Source organism: Bos grunniens, chromosome 9 (genome assembly GCF_055505025.1).
Source record: "Bos grunniens cultivar Pamir isolate PY7600 chromosome 9, Bosgru_T2T1.0, whole genome shotgun sequence".
Classification (NCBI taxonomy): Eukaryota; Metazoa; Chordata; class Mammalia; order Artiodactyla; family Bovidae; genus Bos; species Bos grunniens.
This window is the reverse complement of record NC_141173.1, coordinates 47,284,551-47,301,168: the sequence shown is the minus strand read 5'-3', so window position 1 is coordinate 47,301,168 and position 16,618 is coordinate 47,284,551. Positions and strand designations below refer to the sequence as shown.

At 35.7% G+C, this 16,618-nt stretch overlaps 1 protein-coding gene across 15 annotated transcripts in view; it reads right to left on the bottom strand.

Moving 5' to 3' along the window:
• Positions 1-16,618, bottom strand: part of LOC147365924 (uncharacterized) — an 851,918-nt gene that overhangs the window by 155,246 nt on the left and 680,054 nt on the right. The window contains exon 4 of one of the 15 annotated variants that reach the window (XR_015133047.1): positions 10,167-11,878. The exons of 12 other annotated variants lie outside the window; for them this stretch is intronic. The gene's annotated coding sequence lies outside the window, so the exon portion shown is untranslated. Of the gene's footprint in view, positions 1-10,166; positions 11,879-16,618 lie in introns of those variants that run through there. 2 more of the 15 variants (XR_015133030.1, XR_015133032.1) reach the window with 2 other exon arrangements.

The following is a 16,618-nucleotide window of genomic DNA, read 5'->3' as shown; positions in this document are numbered from 1 at the left end:
CAGAATACAGAGCGGGTAGCCTTTCCCTTCTCCAGGGGTATCTTCCCAACCCAGGGATTGAACCCAGGTCTCCCACACTGCAGGCAGAGTTTTTACCAGTTATCCATAAGGAAAGCCCAAGAATACTAGAGTGAGTAGCCTATCCCTTTTCCAGGGGATCTTCCCAACCCAGGAATCGAACCAGTGTTGTCTGCATTGGAGGCGGATTCTTTACTAACTGAGTTATGAGGGAAGCCAGAAGAGAAGAACATATTAAATTTGAGGCAAATAAAGGCTGTATTAGTGATTAAAAAAAAAAAAATGCTCTAAAGCATGGAAAAAAAAATGAGTAGAATCAAAATCTCTGAGTGGATTAATACAAATTATACATTTCTAGCCAGTTAATCATGGAAAAAAAACAAAAACAAGAAATTATTAACTAACAACATAAGAAATGAAAAGGTCAGTTTTCATTCCAATCCCAAAGAAGGGCAATGCCAAAGGACATCCAAACTACTACAAAATTGCACTAATTCCATATGATAGCAAAGTAATGCTCAAAATTCCCCAAGCTAGGCTTCAACAGCATGTGAACGAAGAACTCACAGATGTTCAAGCTGGATTTAGAAAAGGCAGAGGAAACAGAGATCAAATGCCAGCATCTGCTGGGTCATATAAAAAGCAAGAGAATGTTAGAAAAATGTTTGCTTCTGCTTCTTGACTATGCTAAAGTCTTTGGTTGGATCACAACAAACTGGAAAATTCCAAAAGAGATGGGAATACCAGACCACCTGACCTGCCTCCTGAAAAATCTGTATGCAGGTCAGGAAGCAAAAGTTAGAACCAGACATGAAACAATGGACTGGTTCCAACTGGGAAAGGAGTATTTCAAGGCTATATATTGTCACTCTGCTTATTTAACTTCTATGCAGAGTACATCATGTGAAATGCTGGGCTGGATGAAGCACAAGCTGGAATCAATATTGCTGGAAGAAATACCAAAAACCTCACACATGCAGATGACACCACCCTTATGGTAGAAAGTGAAGAGGAATTAAAGAGCATCCTGATGAAGGTGAAAGAGGATAGTGAAAATGCTGGCTTAAAACTCAACATTCACCAAACTAAGATTATGGCATTCAGTCCCATCACTTCATGGCAAATAAATGGGGGAACAATGGAAACAGTGACAGACTTCATTTTCTTGAGTTCCAAGATCACTGCAGATGGTGACTGCAGGCCATCCATGAAATTAAAAGACTCTTGCTCCTTGAAAGAAAAACTGTGACAAACCTAGACAGAATATTCAAAAACAGAGACATTACTTTGCTGACAAAGGTCCATATAGTCAAAGCTATAGTGTCTCCTGTAGTCATGTACAGATGAGAGTTGTACTATAAAGAAGGCTGAACACTGAAGAATTGATGCCTTTGAACTGTCGGAGAAGACTCTTGAGAGTCCCTTGGACTGCAAGGAGGTCAAATCAGTCAATCCTAAAGGAAATCAACCCAGAATATCCACTGGAAGGACTGATGCTGTAGTTGAAGCTCCAGTACTTTGGCCACTTGATACGAAAAGCTGACTCACTAGAAAAGACCCTGACGCTGGGAAAGATTGAAGGCGGGAGAAGAAGGGGACAACAGAGGATGAGATGGTTGGGTGGTATCACTGACTCAATGGACATGACTTTGAGCAAGCTCCAGGATTTGGTGAATGACAGGGAAGCGTGGCATGCTGCAGTCCATGGGGTTGCAAAGAGTCGGACATGACTGAGCAACTGAAGGACAACAACAAAGGAATGAAAGAGGGGGCCTCACTTCAGAGATTGCTATTGCTAAGTTGCTAAGTCGCTTCAGTCGTGTCCGACTCTGTTCGACCCCATAGATGGCAGCCCACCAGGCTCCCCCCGTCCCTGGGATTCTCCAGACAAGAACACTGGAGTGGGTTGCCATTTCCTTCTCCAATGCATGAAAGTGAAAAGTGAAAGGGAAGTCGTTCAGTCGTGTCCGATTCTTTGTGACCCCATGGACTGCAGCCTACCATAAAGTGGTCAGTGTTGTAATTTTCCTCATTCAAGGACTGTATTACATCTATCTTATTATTTGTTTCAGTTCAATTCAGTCGCTCAGTCATGTCCAACTCCTTGCGACTCCATGAATCGCAGCACGCCAGGCCTCCCTGTCCATCACCTACTCCCAGAGTTCACTCAAACTCACATCCATTGAGTTAGTGATGCCATCCAGCCATCTCATCCTCTGTCGTCCCCTTCTCCTCTTGCCCCCAATACCTCCCAGCATCAGAGTCTTTTCCAATGAGTCAACTCTTCGCATGAGGTGGCCTAAGTACTGGAGCTTCAGCTTTAGCATCATTCCCTCCAAAGAATACCCAGGGCTGATCTCCTTCAGAATGGACTGGTTGGATCTCCTTGCAGTCCAAGGGACTCTCCGGAGTCTTCTCCAACACCACAGTTCAAAAGCATCTGTAAGTCAAATTTGTAGGTAGGTTTCCACTTCTGTTCTCAATATCATGTATTCCTTTTGTTTTCTGTAGTTCTCTTTTTTTTTTTAAATTCTTGGTAAATCCAATGTCTTCCTTGTTTGCTATAATGCTATTTTCCACATTCTTATCAGTGTCTACAATGAGTTTATTTCAGATTTTATGTGGGGTTTTTTTGTCTTTTTTTTTAACCTCTATATTCCCATTTAATTTATCTTATATTTTCTATTTCCTTTCTCACCATATTTTCATTATCCTTTAATCAATGAGCATATTTTTAATGTTTTAGAATTATTTTACACTGTTTTCATTATCTCTGTCTTTTTCCCCCCTAGGATCTGATTTATGTCTTGTCTGTGAGTCACATTTTCCAGCTCCTTTGTCTGTTTAGCACTTTTTATTTGATACTAAACATTGTGTATATTACATTATTGATTCTCTGGATTTTGTTGTCTTCATTTAAAGATCCTAGAGTATGTTTTGTCAAGCATTTAAGTGCCTTGAAGATTAATTTGATCCAGTTGAGGCTTATTTTTTCACTTTGCTGGAGCATGTATAGACCTTAGTCTCTGGCTATGAATGTGCAAGAGTACTTTCAAGGTCTCTCCTGAATTAACCATGTGGTTTGCAATATCCCTCCAGTCCACCAGGTGAAATTCACAGATCTCTCAGCCCTGAGTGAGCCCTGGAAATTTTCAGCTGTTGTTTTACCATACTATATGTTTTTTGCCTGGCCTTATACAATTTTACCACATATATTTTCAGATTATTTTTCACCCAAGCATTGAAGTTAACCCCTTTGTAGATAGTCAGAGCTCTCTATCCGTGTACCTCCCACCTCTCTGATACTCTTTCCCACAAATTTCAGTAGCCTTTGCCACCTGCATCCCCAGTCTCAATCTCCTTTAATTAGTGATACAGTGGTATTCTCCTCTCATGATACCCTCTCTGGCCCTCCAGGCTCAAAGTGTTGAGGAAACTATAGTATAATTCAAGGCATTCAATTCCTTTCTCTTTGGAAAGTCAGTCTCCTGCTGTTTAAAGTTTGATATCTGAAAATAATTTTGCCCAGTTTTCAAGTAATTAATTTTCATAAGGTATGTTTAGTACCAACTATCACAGGAAGAAGAAGTTTCTCCATTGACTTCGTAATTCCTATATTTTTATTGCCAAAAATTCAATTTTTTAAGTCAATTGGAGTTTTTGTTTCTTTTCCTCTGTAGATTTTCAAAGTTTACTTTTATTTTTTTCTAAGTATAGTGATCCATATTAGTTTATATTTTGTGATAATATCAATATAAGACATTTTTGTGAATTGATAAACTATAAAAAGCCTTCCTCAGCAATCAATGCAAAGAAATAGAGGAAAACAATAGAAAGGGAAAGACTAGAGATCTCTTCAAGAAAATTAAAGATACCAAGGGAACATTTCATGCAAAGATGGGCTCAATATAGGACAGAAATGGTAGGGACCTAACAGAAGCAGAAGATATTAAGAAGAGGTGGCAAGAATACACAGAAGAACTGTACAAAAAAGATCTTCATGACCCCGATAATCACAATGGTGTGATTACTCATCTAGAGCCAGACATCCTGGAACGTGAAGTCAAGTGGGCCTTAGGAAGCATCACTATGAAGAAAGCTAGTGGAGGTGATGAAATTCCAGTCAAGCTATTTCAAATCCTGAAAGATGATGCTGTGAAAGTGCTGCAGTCAATATACCAGCAAATTTGGAAAACTCAGCAGTGGCTACAGGACTGGAAAAGGTCAGTTTTCATTCCAATCCCAAAGAGGGCAATGCCAAAGAATGCTCAAACTACCACACAATTGCACTCATCTCACATGTTAGTAAAGTGATTCTCAAAATTCTCCAAGCCAGTCTTCAGCAATATATGAACCGTGAACTTCCAGATGTTCAAGCTGGTCTTAGAAAAGGCAGAGGAACCAGAGATCAAATTGCCAACATCCGCTGGGTCATCAAAAAAGCAAGAGAGTTCCAGAAAAAAACATCTATTTCTGCTTTATTGACTATGCCAAAGCCTTTAACTGTGAGGATCACAGCAAACTGTGAAAAATTCTGAAAGAGATAGAAACACCAGACCACCTGACCTGCCTCTTCAGAAACCTGTATGCAGGTCAGGAAGCAACAGTTAGAACTGGACATGAAACAACAGACTGGTTCCAAATAGGAAAAGGAGTACGTCAAGGCTGTATCTTGTCACCCTTCTTATTTAACTTATATGCAGAGTACATCATGAGAAATGCTGGGCTGGAGGAAGCACAAGCTGGAATCAAGATTGCTGGGAGAAATATCAATAACCTCAGATATGCAGATGACACCACCCTTTTGGCAGAAAATGAAGAAGAACTAGAGAGTCTCTTGATGAAAGCGAAAGAGGAGAGTGAAAAAGTTGGCTTAAAACTCAACATTCAGAAAACTAAGATCATGGCATCCAGTCCCATCACTTCATGGCAAATAGATGGGGAAACAGTGGCTGACTTTATTTTTCTGGGCTGAAAAATCACTGCAAATGGTGACTGCAGCCATGAAATTAAAAGATGCTTTTCCTTAGAAGGAAAGTTATGACCTACCTAGACAGCATATTAAAAAGCAGAGATATTACTTTGCCAACAAAGGTCCATCTAGTCAAGGCTTTGGCGTTTCCAGTGGTCACATATGGATGTGAGAATTGGACTATAAAGAAATCTGAGTGCTGAAGAATTGATGCTCTTGAACTGTGGTGTTGGAGAAGACTCTTGAGAGTCCCTTGGACTGCAAGGAGATCCAACCAGTCCATCCGAAAGGAGATCAGTCCTGGGTTATTGGAAAGACTGACATTGAAGCTGAAGCTCCAGTACTTTGGCCACCTGATGCGAAGAGCTGACTCATTTGAAAAGACCCTACTGGAAAAGATTGAGGGTATGAGGAGAAGGGGACGATGGAGGATAAGATGGTTGGATGGCATCACCGACTCAATGGACATGGGTTTGGGTGGACTCTGGGAGTTGGTGATGGACAGGGAGGTTGGCATGCTCTGGTTCATGGGGTTGCAAAGAGTCGGACACAACTGAGCAACTGAACTGAACTGAATTGTTACTTGTTAATTGATAAAGCTTGCTTTCTTCATATTTATGGTGCTCTATGTTCTTGCAGAATTAGTGATTTCCTACTCTGATTGGAGCATAATTTCTGGAAATTGCTGTGGCCTAGGATGTAGGTGCATTCCTCCGGATAGAATTTGTGTTTGTTGCTAATAGAGATACAAGGAAACTCTTGGCCTAGGACCACTCTAAATTAACTTCAAGACTTGCGGTTTTATTGAGCAACAACTGATGTGAATTACGTGCACAGATCTGTGGTAGGACCGTCTCAGCACTGTAACTTCTCAAGGAATTTTTTAACTCCTATATAACTCAGCACCAAGGCTATTTTATTTGTATAATCTTGTATGTCATAGGAAAAGTCAGATTTATTTCTGAATTACTTTTTAATCCCCAGTTGCATATGCTTCATGTTCTTCCTTCCGTATCCCTTAAGACCCCTTAAAAGTATACTCAAGTTTCACAGATTTTGCAAGTATGTTCAGACTTAAAACTATTTCAATCCTGATTTCCTCAGTAGTTCCTTACTTTAATTGATGTGTTCATCAGGGAGTTTGCTTCCTCTGATACGCATATAAAGCAACATACAGATAAAATGTTAAAAACTATGAACCCCATTCTCAATAAATTTTAGCATCAGTTTAAAAAAAAAAGTTATTTAAAATGTGGATGAACCACAAGAAGAGGAAAAATCCAACTTGCACATCTGAAGAACTAATGAAGACATTAAAGAGACAGTATTTGCAGGGACATGTTTCCAGATAAAACAATATCCATATGATATAAAAGGAAAAAATAGTTTAAAAAGAGGAAATATTCAAATGATGAGCCTAGGAATAAAAAGATATTTCTAAAAGAGGGCATACAGATGGAGCTGAAGCAAATTATTTAAAGAATTTTTATTATTAATTTATTTTTAATTGATTGATGACTGGTTTACAATATTGGTTTGATTTCTGTCATACACCAACATGAATCACCACTATGGAAGACAGAATGGAGATTCCTTAAAAAACTAGAAGGTAAACCACCATATGACCCAGTGGCACCACTTCTAGGCATTTATCCTAAAGAAAACAAAACTGGAAAAGATACATACATGTACCCCAATGTTCATTAAAGCAAATATATTTTTTAAAAATTCTGATATATGGAAAATATTGACCCTGAAACAGAAATTATATATTATGCTTATAAAAAATAACTGAAAATCAAATCAACTGTGCAAAACTTGGAGAGATTTTCAAATATTAAAAAAGTGTAATAATTTAACAAAAAATAAGAATATCAACAATAAAGGCAAAATCCAATTCATCCTAGTCTTCTCTAATATATCAAATATATACAAGTATAGTAAAGAATTGTATAGTTTAAGAAAAAATGTTAGAATTGGGAAATATATGCTATTTATAGAATTTGAATATATCTAAAGTATATACACACACATATTTTGAAGTTGTATACATGGTAATTAAATGCTGGAGTATGAAACCATAGAAAAGGAGCCATCCTATAATCAACACAGAGTAGAGGTATATTTTATTTTTTTAAATATCCCATTGCTCCAACATCTATGGGTTTCTATCAGTCACAGCTAGTCATTAACCTCTCTCTCTCCACTGTAGACAGAATACCCAGGAAAAACAAATTAGTAAAATAAAAATCTGAATAACTCATAAGGAAACTATACCTAACTGATATAGAACACCCTCCAAAACAATGTAATAACTTTTTTCCAAGTTTGCATGTAACATTTACCAATATAAATCCTATCCTGAATCATAAGAAGGCCTTAACCAATTTCAAAGAATTGAAATCAAGCAGATATCTAGGTAAATTGCAAATAAAATAATTTAGAAAGTGTCTTTATTGAAATAAGACTCATAATCAACAAAATATTACTTACAGAGTGTTTATAGAAGAAACTAAAATCCAGTAATTCATCAAATTGCATTTCCATAGATGTTTTATACTATATGTGAAAGATCACCCTCTACATATTGACTAATGGAGTTCAAATACCATAATGCAAAATGCGTGGTTTGTTGTCCTCTGTACACATTCTTCACTCTGAACCTATGAATACTTTAACAGACCGAAAGAAGTAACCATATAGGTCCATACTATGAAAATAGTCAACCTTTTTTCTTATTTTGCAATCATGACTATCTCAATTCTTGGTTACTATCCCACACCAAAATACTGCTTTGTTAATGAAGTCATTTAAAAATATTATTTATGTTCAATTGGGCACATTAATTCAAATATATTATTAAGTATGTCATTTCATCATGCAAGAGAAAAAAAATATTCTAAATCAATCAAGAAGACAATTGATCTTACTCTGATGTGGAATTCCCTATTTTAAAGAAGGAAACATTATTAATGCCTGCCTTTTCCTAATTATAAGTTTAGGCAGGTGTGTAGATAATTTTTCCAAATCTATATAAAAGCCAATTATGAGTTTGCCATAGAGTTAGAATTTCTATGACATTGTGATTTCTTTAAATAGTCAGAATTCCCTGCTGAATGTCAACAACAACAACAAAATCTCTACTTTATTTATGCTATGCTATGCTGTCACTTCAGTCATGTCCGACTATGTGTGACCCCATAGACGGCAGCACACCAGGCTCCCCCGTCCCTGGGATTCTCCAGGCAAGAACACTGGAGTGGGCTGCCATTTCCTTCTCCAATGCATGAAAGTGAAAAGTGAAAGTGAAGTCGCTCAGTCATGTCTGACTCTCAGCGACCCCATGGATTGCAGCCTACCAGGCTCTTCCGTCCATGGGATTTTCCAAGCAAGAGTACTAGAGTGGGGTGCCATTGTTTACATAAAGTAATCCAAAGATTTATTGATCATTATAATTGTATTTTCAAGATCATAATATTTGGCAAAGACTGCCTAATATAAACTTATAAATAAAAGTCTTTACTCATTTGAAAATGTAATATCTAAACTTAACTCCCTTTAACATTAGTTCTTTCTTATAAAATCAGAAATCAGAACCACCTATCAAAACTCTGTGGTATACATTTTAAATGCTTGTTTGATTGAACTGCCTGTCACAGCAGGATTTTTTTAATAGACACTTTAGAATAATTTTCTCTCTTCGGTGAAGAATTTTTTAGCAGTAATATAACAGGAACAGCAGTGGTGGCTTTCTAATCAATAGGCAAATAGATTTCCTTCCCCTAACCCTCATTCCCCCACATTCCATGCCAACATAAAATAGTAGCGGAAGTGTGCCTTTCTGATTTTCAGAGGATTTATACAACTTATTGGCATTCATTTTGGAAAATATAACAATTATTTTAAAAAGTGTATTAGGCTATGAAATAGAATGGCAAGAACAACAAAAGCCAAAATATCCTTACACTTCCAAGGTGGGATCATAAGTTGTATTAATTCTCTCATTCTCAGCTTTGTATTCAGTAAAAGTACTATAGTAATGAGTTATTACATTTAAATGAACTCTACAAGGTAAGTCTATAGCATATTGCCTACTAAGCATCAGGTAATAAATAAAAGTCCATTTCCTCAACCTTATTTTCTTCTGGATTGTAAATCAGAATAGAAGGAATATTAGCATATTCTATATAGGGGGAAATCCAGCCTAATTTAGAATGTCTAACATTTATCCTGCCACTAAAAATCCATGTGTGTGTGAGTGTGTGTGTGTATATATACATATATATATATATATATATATATGTATTTGTTTTGAGTTCTTACTGTATGCCAAGTACTGTTCTAGGGTTTTGAGATACTGAACTATATATATATATATAATTTTTTTTTTCAAGTCAGTGCCTTCATAGAGCTTACCATCTAATGAGGGAGAGGAATAATCAACAACAGAATAAATAAATTAACTGTATGGTATGATAGAACATCCCTTGGACTACAGGAAACAGAAAAAACAGGAAAAGAGAAGTAATTCAGAACAATAAATAACATACTTGAAAGTGTGATTAGAGTCAACTCATTGCAAAAATGATGTTAGGGCTAGCATCTGAAGAAGGAGTTGACCATGTAGGTATTTGAGGGAAGAGCTTTCTAAGCAGAAGGACAAGATTGTGTAAAGGCTCTAAAGCAGAAGATAACTGGAATATTTAAGAAGCCAGTGTAGCTGAAACAGTGTGAGCAATATGAAACAAGGATGCCAAAGAGAAAGAAAAGTGAGATACCAGAATGCATAAGGTCTTTGTAGGCCATTGCAAGAAAGTTAATGCTTTTTCTTAGTGAAATGTAGAGCGAATGTAGGGTTCTGTACAGAGGAGTGTCATGATCTGGTCACTAGACATTTTAAAAGAGTCACTTGAGCTGCTTTGGTCAAAATAGACAGTAAGAAGATAGGCATCAGGGAAGCAGTTTAAGAGGCTATTGCAATAATCCAGGTAATAGAAGATGGGGACTCAGAATAAGTTGTATCTTGAATGTGGACAGAGTCCTGATGTCAAACCACATGGGAAATTTAACAAGTAAAGGAACCATAGGCCCTGCTTCCAGAAGGTTTGAATCAAGCTTCTTAATTTCATCACCAAAATATACTCATCTGAATGATGTACAGTTGTCAGTTTTGTAGGTAACCTGTCAAGTTTCTACAGTTTCATATTATTCAACCTTATGAATTTCATGAGTACAGGGCTTTTAGTCTGTTTTGTTCTTTGCTGTGTCTCCCGGGCCTACAAACAAGGCCTGGCTTTTAGCAGAAGCTTAAGAAAGACCTGTTTAATAGATAAACAAGTTTAATTTTTAAAATGGGCTTAATGCAACATTGAATTTTGTTATGGTAATTATTCATTTATTTATTCTTTCTATATTTATTGAATATCTAGTACATGTCAGACTCCGAACTAGCTACTGGGGAGATGGAGAAATATAAAATAGTCCACTCATTCAAGGAGCTTTCTGATGTGTGACAGACACAAATAAATAACAGGTATTGCTACAGGGTGTTTATCATACAAGTGTTTTGGAAATACAGAGGGAATTGGTTAACTCTGACTAGGAAAGCTATATACATTTTGATAAATAGTGACATCTGAGTTGATCTTGACAGATAAAAATTATTTCAAGAGGCAAAGAATAAAAAAAAATCAGTATAATTTAAAGATAGTCACAGCAGGAATTGCTATGGTCAGACTGATTTATGGAAATATTTCATGCCATTCATTATTTAACAACAACAACACAGCAGGAACGTTGCAGAGTAACCCATGTCACAATCTAGATCTTCTAAATAAACACAAAGCTTCACTGTCTTTATGCAAAGACAGTGTCCAAAGCGGGGGTGGGGGTGAGGGGGGCGGGGGGCGGGGAGGGATAGGAAGAGAGCTTTCTTAATGATAACAGAATCCCTGAAATTTCTAGTTAGGTAAAATATTTGCAGTTTGAACATTTCAGTGCAATCCTTGCAAAGGAATATTCCAAGCTGACCTATTTAGGGAACAATTTGAAATCAAAGATAAACTAGGTAAAATTTTTCTTTCAAGAAAGACTGTGTAGGCTACCAAAATAGAATGGGGAGGAAAGAACAGGATAAGATATAAAAGAGAGTAGTGGAAAAAAAAAATTAAAATAGGCAGCAGTGGGGGTTGGAGGGCGGGGCTACTTTGGACTTATCCTCATAAATCTAGAACACTTCAAGTTCAGTCTGATGTCATTTGTACTTTATCTCTTTGTATTTTCACTCTTTGTTAACTGAGAGCCCTTCTAGAAAATCATGTATTTGATTTTAAGTCTATTGACCTGACTGTCAATGATTCCTGATAAAAAGCTTTGAGCTGTAAGACAAGCACACCTGTACAAACCATGTGCTTGCTCTTCATTTCATGCCATTCATCCATAAAGTTGTTATTAAAATCAAACAAGTTCCATGTATGGGTGGGAGACAGAAAATTCCTCAAGGCAAATAACATAGTCATTAATGATACTCAACTCAGTATACAACTGTTCTTTAGAAATAGGTTATATTCAGGTGTTTTGTATGTGCTGACTAAAGAGGACAAAACAAACACTGTAGAGACCTAACAAGAGCACTGTAATCATTCCTCTATCTAACTTATCTGGAAGGGCAGGAACAGGGCCAGGGCAAGTAGGCAGGTGGACAAGTAATCCATCACACAAAATGAACACGGGAAGAAAATAATGTCAGATAGATGATTACAAAGTTAGATTACTTTTTCTGCTACTGGGATGTCTATTTCTGTCTTCAGAGGCACTGTAGTCAGAGGAACTAGTAGAGAAAAAGGTCAAGTGTCTAATGGACGCTGGCAAGGTACTTATGTATCTTTCCTAAGGCGATAGAAAGAGAGACAAGAGAAAACAGATTTAACTTTTTTCTTCCAGTTTCAACCTTAGGCCTGAATCCTATAAAACTTCATCCTTTAGATGATTTCTTCAGCGACCAGCACAAAAAAGTTTACAAGGTTGCTAGATAATAAAACTTCCTTTTCTAGGGATAATACTATATCCAGCTCTTTCACAAATTATAATCATTTTTAAATGTTGATAATGTTTGTAATCACTTAGGCACATTTCAGTCACATAGGAGGAATTTCACCCATAACTGTCATCCTTGGAGAGGTCAAGATTCTATACCTTTTCAGTGGTAAGAAATATCAAATTTGTCCAAAGTTTAAAAGCCCAAACAGGAAACAATTCATTTATTCTTTCGATAAATGCTTACCTACTAAACACTTTTTTTGAACTGGGTATAAGCAATATTGTTTATGGATTAAGATTGATAGAAGATGGACATAATTAGCAGTGTTTATATCACGGCATAAGTATTGAGAGAGAGAGGTGCTAGAATACAGTGGAGCACGTAGAGTTCAAACAATAAGGAAGAAAGAAACCAGGAAAAACCTGTATGAAGCTAATGCCTAAGCAAATGTTTTTTAAAAAAATTTTTTAATTGGAGGATAATTGCTTTACAATATTGGGTTGGTTTCTGCTATACATCAACATGAACCAGCCATATATATAAATATTCCCCCTCCGTCTTGAACTTCCCTCTTACCTCACAGAGAACTGGGTTGATCTCCCTTTGTCATACATCAAATTCCCACTGGCTCTCTATTTCACATAAGGAGATGTATATGCTTCCATGCTACTCTCTCAATTTGTCCCACCCTCTCCCTCCCTCTATGTCCACAAGTCTGTTCTCTATGTTCTGTGTCTCTGAACAAAACCTTTAAGAGTAACTATGATGTGGTAATGAGGAGGAACGGTAGAAAAGCACATTAGAGGCAAAGGAAATAGCACAAAGAGGGGATTCAAGGCAAGTCCCAAATTTATGTAAAATAATAAACATTTACATAAACATTGTTTATGTAAAATAAACAACACAAAAATAAGATAAAGCTTAAGTGACACTAGTGAAGATCTCTAGTTAAGAAGCAGATTCTTTATTCTATTAGTTTTTGGGAAAGGTCATAAAAATTATATAAATAAACTGGCATTCTAAAAATTGTGTGTGTGTTTGTGTGCTTTCAAGGAAAAGCTCTCATATAATATGAGCAATGAGGTGAGTCTGGAAGTAGAAAGGTCACTTTGGGATTTTAACAATTTAGGAAATAAGGCTTTTGAGAGAAAGCCCCTCCTGCTCAACCTATATTTCTTCACATATCTATGTTTTCTGTCCCCTGTTAGGAAGATCTAAATCTAGTTTGGGAAATCATTTGGACTCAGATATTTAAAAGCTCCTAACTTCTACTTGAAAAAATTTTTTTCATGTTAAATTTAAACTTTTGACATCTTTGCTTTATAGTCTTTACAACTTCTCTTAGGAAAGTCATTATCTAGCCTGGTGAGGAGCCAAGTATAATAAATTCAACACATCATGTCCATAGGAGTTTAGGAAGTACAATTGCTGATAGTTCACTATATACTCCTGATTACACCTCTTCCTATATTTAACTGATGTACCATTTCATACTTTAAATTCCTCTAAGGCTGAAACTTTATCCTGTCATTTTCATCTTCTTGGGGTCTGGGTCATTTGTAACAGGTAATCAGTAAGGCATATAAGAATATGTGAGAAAGGATAAGATATTCAATATAGGGTCCTGAAATAAACAATTCATAATTTGAAAGATAAATATAAGCATACATTATTTAAAAAGAAATATTTCTAGGTAAACATTTAAACTATAGATCAATAAGTAGGTCAGTAACTAGTAGGTGATAAATATAAATATTAGATGATAGATAGAAAGGCTCTAAACACAATAAAACTTAAGATCTACTTAGAAATCTCAGAGAAACTCTAAGATATGTATATAATACTATGAGAGAGAAAGTCCACATGGTATGAAAACAAAGAAGAATCCATTAAAAATAATAGACATGATTATATAAACTATATTTCTCCACTTCAAAGACTCTATAAATAAGATTTAAAACCAGTATAATAAAGGTCATGGATAAAGAAATAGCCTTAATAAATTTAAAAGGTTCTTACAAATCACAAGAAATGAATTTCCACTTTAATCTTAAGTATTTAGCCTATAAACTCACTTATTCCCCTTCACAAAATTGAACTGACTAGGAAGAAGACAAAATTTAAAACAAAATGATGATCAAAAGAGGATATGGTTCAATAAACTGAATGTAAACAGCTTGGAATATACAGAGCAAATACTTTTTTTTAAGTTTTTTTTTTTTTCCAAGATTTATGGAAATATAATTTACCAGTATGATAGTTCTATTTTTAATTTTTTTAGGAACCTCCATGCTGTTTTCAAAAATGGCTATACCAATTTTAATAGTTTGCAATTGAAGGAAAAATAAAGCAGAGCTCAGAAACCCATACAGCTGTAATAAGATAACTCGTTAGACAGGTGTTACTAAAAGAATATATTTTGGAAGAAATGTCAAGCTTAGAGAAAGCATGTACCTAGTAACAAACAGGCCATATGGTTTACTCAGTTTTAGGTCAAAAGGGCCTACTAATTGTGAGACAAAACCACTGAAAGAAGAAACAGAATCAGATGCATTATTGGGAAAAACTTTTAACTGAACAATGAAGACTTTAGAAGTTTCCAGAGGGAAAAAATGGGAGTCTTATAAAGCAAAGAGTCAGACTATCAGCAGAACTTGCAGTGACACATACTAGAGGATCTTGGAATAATGTCTAAAGCATTCTGAAGGAAGATCATTTTAAATAAAGAAATTATGCTTAGTCTATCATTTAAAATTGACTGCATGAATACATACAGGTATAGATTCAATTAAAACAATGTATCTTTGAGAATTATTACTTTGACTTTTTCAAAAGATTAATGAGATAAAGAAACTTCTAAAATCAAATGAAAGAACAATAAAGATGCCAAAAAATATGTGATGAGTAAAGAGAATTTTTCATAAATTACATCAATAAACTTAAAATTTTGACAGAATGGATCATATCTATGAGCATGTGCTTAATTTCTCAGTCATGACCAACTCTGAAACTCTGTAGACTGTAGCCCCCCAGGCCTCTCTGTCCATGGGGTTTTTCAGGCAAGAACACTGGAGTAGGTTGCCATTTTCCTCCTCCAGGGGATACTCCCAACCCAGAGATGGAATCCATCTCTCCCATATCTCCTGCATTGCAGGTAGATTCTTTACCTGCTGAGCTATCATGCAAGCCCGATCTAAGAACATTAAAAAATAAGCAAGTCTAACCCAAGCAGAGAGGAAAACTTTAATGGGCTAATATCTATAAGAGAAATTGAAAATGCAATTAAAGCTCAGTCCAGATTTTCTTAATCTAGTTATTTTAATTGGGGGCTAATTACTTTACAATATTGTGGTGGTTTCTGCCATACATTGACATGAATCAGCCATGGGTGTACATGTGTCTTTATAGGCATTTATACCAGAGCTTCAAGAAGTGATACTGATTTTCTTAATTCTAAGAAGTGAAAAATTTTAGGAAGTAGCATTCCTTTCATTAAATTCTTTTGAAAGGTAGAAAAAAAATAAGGAAACATACATTAAATGAACACACATTATAAGAGGCATATAGTTTTAGGAAATATTAAAAAGTAGGAAAAAAAATGCCAATTTTTTTACACCTATCCAAAGCCTAAACACAAAAATCTTCCATTTTTTATATGAGCTCTCATAAACTGGATATCAAAGATAGACAAAAATAGCACATATATTACCAATTGTTTATGTATATATTTGCCAAAAACAATAAATAAGAAAAAGTAGAAATAAAATGTTTAAATTCCTTGCAAAAGTAATAACTTTTCACATTTATGTTTTATTTTATTAAGCATAACAATATATAAATATATATATGGAAAATGATGTAAACATCTATATGTTTATATTTTCAGGTGACACATTGCTTTTTATTGAATAGTTATAGAAAGGGCTTATATAAAAGTGTTGTAAGATAAAAGTTTTACCAAACATCCCAGAAGGAGAATGCCTTTGATTAATTCCCCATCTACTGAAGAATTACATCTCCAGGTTTCCCTGAAAACTGCAAAAATATATCATGTTGAAATTAAAATTAAGAGAAAACGAAGATAGGATATTCTGTGACCAAAAATGGATGGACACAGGGACCAAGAGAAGAAAAGCCAGGGATGGAACTGGAAGTGAGGAAGTGGAAGCGAGAAGAAGGTGAAACACGGATGTAAATATCCATGATAGTAGTTTATTTTGTTGCAGAAACCAAATCTTGCTGTGTCAATGAACGTCAACTCTGAATTATTACATTGTCTGAGGAGACTAGACATAGTCCTTTGACAAAATTGCATATCTTGCTAGTGTCAACTACAAATTGGCACATACCAAGAGCATTGTCAAGAACCAAACAACAAAGCCATTTACCATATGCCTCTATGGAATATTGAGCCCCTGCTGCTATAGATTTTGGACTTCAACAACCCCTGAGGGAGTTCAGGGTGAAGAGAGGCACTCTGTGTTCCATGGAATCTGGTGGGACAGGTCTTTAAATAGTTGAATACTTTTAGGAATGGATTTTATGATCTCAATCCTTGCATCTCGTCATATCTAGAAAAGCACTAAATC